The sequence below is a fragment of the Orycteropus afer genome, unplaced genomic scaffold (genome assembly GCF_000298275.1).
Source record: "Orycteropus afer afer isolate SDZICR_OR568_19922 unplaced genomic scaffold, OryAfe1.0 scaffold00002, whole genome shotgun sequence".
NCBI lineage: Eukaryota > Metazoa > Chordata > Mammalia > Tubulidentata > Orycteropodidae > Orycteropus > Orycteropus afer.
In genome coordinates this window covers 31,303,690-31,309,154 of record NW_006921589.1, presented here as the reverse complement: position 1 = coordinate 31,309,154, position 5,465 = coordinate 31,303,690, and the positions used below count along the sequence as shown (strand labels likewise).

General features: G+C 38.3%; 1 protein-coding gene across 1 annotated transcript in view; it reads left to right on the top strand.

Moving 5' to 3' along the window:
• The window catches only part of BMPR2 (bone morphogenetic protein receptor type 2), a 230,862-nt gene that overhangs the window by 54,890 nt on the left and 170,507 nt on the right, over window positions 1–5,465 (top strand). The gene's annotated exons all lie outside the window — the stretch shown is intronic.

Sequence of the window (5,465 nt, the reverse complement as noted above, 5' to 3'; positions counted from 1 at the left end):
TTCTGTGTCTGTGTTAATTGGTTTCCCTTTTCTTTGTTGAAGAGGGTCTGTGCAATCCTTCTGCCTAGTCCGCCATCTTGCCCCGCCTCCAACATAATATTTTTTTAAAAAAACAAAACAAAGCAAAACAAAGCAAAACATTGTGCTTTAGGTGAAAGTTTACAAAACAATTTCATTTTCCAATTAGTGCAGCCTTTTAACAAATAAATATAATTTAATTTTTGTTGTTGAAGGATTTCAAGATTATCTGCATTTTCCTTTTGGGACTGTTCTATGATTATAATGAATAAAGTATTGGAAATTACAGTTGTTTAAAATGAACATGTTACAAAAAAGATTCAAGTGTGGTTTTGGTCTGTTATTGGACAGTTTTGCCTGTGAGTCCTTTCTTTTAGGAGAATGCTGTAAGTTGCCATGACTTCATTAAGCTCTAATGTTGGATTTTAGCCACGTATTGGGTTGGTCAAGGCTGCAGCCTACACTGAAATCTATGAGGACTTGTTGGGAAAGGGAATAAAGTGGGAGGTAGAATATACTTTTGTTTTGTTTTTTTTACACTGTAATTTATGTATTTTACACAATAATTTATGCAAGTGGGTTTATCAGACCTTTTAGAATTAATTTAAGCCTTTAAAGCTCTTAACTTTCATATGTTGGTGTTCTGTAGCTGCACCTACCATTTTTTAGTTAATGAGAAACAATACTGATAGCAAGAATTGCATATTTTTTTCTCATTTAATTTTGAACAAAGTAATAAATTTTTCATTTAAGTTAGAAATCTGGTAAGAAAATATACTTCTCAAAAGCAAGATTATAGCAAACCAGAAAACCCACTGCCAAGTTGATTTCAACTCATGGTGACCACCCAATAGTACAGAGTAGAATTGTCCCCCTAGAGTTTCTAAGGCAGTAAATCTTTACCGAAGCAAACTGCCTCATCTTTCAACCGCTGATCTTTTTGGTTAGCAGTTGAATGTGTTAACCATTGTGCCTTCAGAACTCCTTAAGATTGTAGTGAAGCAAACTGCCTCATCTTTCAACTGCTGATTTTTTTGGTTAGCAGTTGAATGTGTTAACCATTGTGCCTTCAGAGCTCCTTAAGATTGTAGCATGGTGATTTTATCTGTTCAGATTCTTTAATTTTTATATGTTCTGTTTTTAAAACATTTTGAAATCTGCTGTTTTTATTACTTACTCTATGTACACTCACTTAAAAGTGAGATTTTAAGGGCTTTTACTTTCTATTTTTAACATTTCTGTGGTACTTGAATTTCTTTTCGCCAGATGTAAATAACTATATTATTGTGATGAGAAATACGTTTAAAAACTTAATAAAATGACTTACTTAAAATCATTTCAGGACTAATATTTTGTCTTTTAACAGATAAAATCAATCCTTAGTATTAGTGGATTCTGTATTTGTGAATTTGTCTACTTGTTAAAATTTATTTATAACCCTAAAATATATACTTCTGGTACTTTTGTTGTCATTCATGGACATGCAGAGAGGGGTGAAAAATTTGAGTTGCCTGATGCATACGTTCCTAGCTGAGGTCACAGAAGGCAGTGCTCTGCCTCCCTTTTTTAGGTTTCTTACTGGAAACAAATGGGCTTTTCACAGTCTGTTTAGTGCCAGGTTTTTGTATTTTTTGTGTATGTCCTCTTCGTAGGTAATTTTGCTGTTTAAAATGGCTCCCAAATGTAATGCTGAAGTGCTGTCGTGTGCTCTTAATGACAAAAAGGCTGCGCTGTGCCTTACAGAGAAAAATACCTGTGTTAGATAAGCTTTGTTCAAGTATGAGTGACAGTCAGTTTCATGTTAATGAATCAACAGTGTATCTTAAACCAAAACCAAATCAAACCAGTTGCTGTGAAGTTGATTCTGACTCATAGTGACCACGTAGGTTTGCTATCTGGTAGCATAGTGGCTAAGACACTTGACTGCTAACCAGAAGGTTGGCGGTTCAAACCCACCAGCTACACTCCTCGGAAGGAAGATGGGGCAATTTACTTCCGTAGTGATACTGCCTTGGAAACCCAAGGAGGGGTCGCTATGAGTCGGGTCCGACTCAACGGCACATAACAACAACAACAACATACAGAAAGAGACATAAAACACAAGGGTATGTTTTGATTGGTTGACAAATATGTGACCTTGGCTCTTAGGAACCTCACCCTGTATTTCCCCTAGGAACAATGATGTAATGTTCACGGAGACTTTACAGAACATATTGTTGTTGTTGTTGTTATGTGCCGTCGAGTCAGCCCTGACTCATAGCGACCCCTCCTTGGGTTTCCGAGGCAGTATCACTACGGAAGTAGGATTGCCCAACCTTCCTTCTGAGGAGTGGCTGGTGGGTTTGAACCGCCAGCCTTCTGGTTAGCAGTCAAGTGACTTAGCCACTATGCTACCAGAGCTCCCTTACAGAACATAGCTACCTCAAATAGTGAGAATTAATTATATCTGCATTTATAGATGAGTGTTCAGTTGAGATAGCCATTGTTTATATAACACATATTTAAAGGACACCAGATACTAGTGATATATTAGTAAACAAGATAAAAGTATTCTCTTTTGGAGTATATAATCCATGGGATCAGGGATTTTAATTATTTTTTAAAAAGTTTGTCCGTGTATGACTATTTACTTTATATGCATGCATTAGAAACCATTTGGATTTTTAGTTTTTTGACATCTTTAAAAGTAGTTATGAATAATTTGACTAGATAATACAAAAAAGATTTTCCATCTATATTGTGTGTGTACCCACACACACACACACACACACACACAGATAAGTTTACTTGACTAATATTTCTTCATTGGACTAGAAAACAGTGTGTGTTGTTTGTGTATGTAAGTATGTGCATAAGTAATTAAACAAGAAAGAAAATAGGTTTCATATGCTGTAGTACTAAGTAATCCATTAATCCAGTACCTCTCCTTTTGTTGTGTTGTTGTTAGTTCCTTTCATATCAGCTCTAATGGTGACCCTTTGTACAACAGAACAAAACACTGCCCAGTCGTGTGCCATCCTTGCAGTCTTTGCTGTGTGTTTTGGTTACCTCGTGCCACTCTGACAGGAATGGGATGACCACAAATGGGATAGCTTGAACAAACAGGAGTTGATTCTCTTAAAGTTTGGAGGCTTTAAGTCTGAGTTCAAAGTGCCAGGCTCTAGGGGCTGGGTGAAAGTCCCTCTACCCTGGGTTTCAGCTCTGCCTCCTGCTCCCAGCCCACTGAAGCTGGAGGCTTTTCTTTACTCAGACAGCTGCTGGCTGCTCAGGCTGACAAGAACCAAGGTTGACAAGTAAAAATGCACTAGTCCTGATGTTACCAAACCACATGGCAGGCCATTAATTCAAGTCCACTGCAAGTCCCAAGGTCCACAGAGTATGGCAGGCTGCTGAACAATGACACAGCTACATGCAAGGTTCAAGCATGCCATAAGCTAGAGACTGTTCCCCAAGGCTTCTCCTTATATACAGGAAGTAGACCATATCCCTAAGCAGCTACTCAGCTGCTTACGGTAGATTCCACCATGGAATTTATTACCAGTCTTATCATGGGGAATACTACATTCAGCTGCCCAGCCACTCAACCAGCCCAGCCAGGTTGACACACAACCTTAACCACTATAGTATGATTGAGCCCATCATTGCAGCCACTCTTTCAATCCATCTCATTGAGTGTCTTCCCCTTTTTTGCTGATCCTCTACTTTACCAAGCATGTATTATCCTTCTCCTGGGACTAGTATGTTCTGACAACATGACCAAAGTACATGAGAGGAAGTCTGGCAATTCTCACTTTTCAGGAGTGTTCCAGCTGCACTTCTTCCAAGACATATTTGTTAGTTCCTGTGGCAGTGGGTGCTATTTCCGGTATTCTTTGCCTACACTTCAATTCAAAGGCATTGATTCTTCTGCGTTCTTCCTTATTCATTGTCCAGCTTTCATGTGCATATGAGGCTGTTGAAAATACCAGTCAGGTGTACTTTACTCTTCAAAGTGACATCTTTGCTGTTTAATACTTTAAAGAGGTCTTTTTGCAGATTTCCCCAGTGCAGTGTGAAGTCTGATTTCTTGACTCTTGTTTTCATGGGTGTTGATTGTAGATCCAGGTAAAATGAAATCTTTGGCAATTTCAGTCTTTTCTCCGCTTTGTAGGTTGTTGCTTATTTTTCCAGTTGTGAGGATTTTTGTTTTCTTTATGTTGAGGTGTAATCCATACTGAAGACTGTGGCCTTTGTTCTTCATCAGTAAGTGCTTTAAGTCATCTTCACTTCAAGCAAGCAAGGTTGTGTCATCTGCGTATCCCAGGTGGTTAATGAGTCTTCTTCCTCCAATGCTGATGCTGTGTTCTTCTTCATGTAGTTCAGCTTCTCAGATTATTTGCTGAGCATGTGTGATCTCCTTGGAAGCCCCAAAGACTCTTTCAGGAACTCTGTTATATTAAAAGTATTTTCGTCTTAGTGGTAAGTTGTTCTTTGTTTTTTTCTCCACTGTATTGAAATTTGCATTGATTGTATCCAAGTATTTCTGCTGCATACTGAAGTATACTGGTTGTCTTCAGCAAAAACTTTGATGGTTTGAATTACAGCAAACCCAGCTGCTTTTTTCATGGAATATCATTTTCACTTTAAATAACAGCTGATGAGCTAGGGTTATTTAGACTTGGGTGTTTGACAGACATTTTCTCAAAAATGAATTAAGTGGTTTTGTCATTTCAAACAGATAAGCTAGCAGAATTTATTGCCATTGATAAAATTTGAGCTTTCCAGAAGATCTGACATTGACTCTCTACTAGCATCCTCTCAATGTGGACTCCATTTGAACAAATTAACCTACTCTCTAGCTTTGGAAGTGATCCTTCTGGTAACATGAAGACTCAGCACAGAGGAAGCCAGCCATCTACTATTCCACATCTGTCCCCTACATTTCCTAAGAACAAAGAGCACCCACTTGCTTGGAGGGTTAGAAGTGACCCATCTAGTACAGGCAACCATGTTTGCCTTGCAATATGCATCCTGCTTTTTCTAATGGTACCAGTGATACTTCTTTTCTAATGGTAGTTCCATCTGTAGCTCACCTCGAGAATCAAGAAGAAAGTACAATTTTATTACTTGTTTTAAGAATGAATTTATTGCCTCCCTAGTTCCATGTGTCCTGGTTCGATTGTGAGGCTGGTACAGGACTAGGCAGTGTTTTATTCTGTTATACATGGATCACTATGAGTTAGAACTGACTCAGTAGCACCTAACAACAACAGCAATAGATTCATGTGACCACAACCTCTTCTGCATAGAATGTGCCAACAAAATCTGTGAAAAGAGAATGCCATCATGTCCAGTTTGCCAGACAGCTGTTACTCAAAACTAAAACCAACCAGACTCACAGCTGTCGAGTCAGTTCGACTCATAGTGACCCTTCCTTGGATTTCTGAGGTGGTATTTTTTTTTTTTTT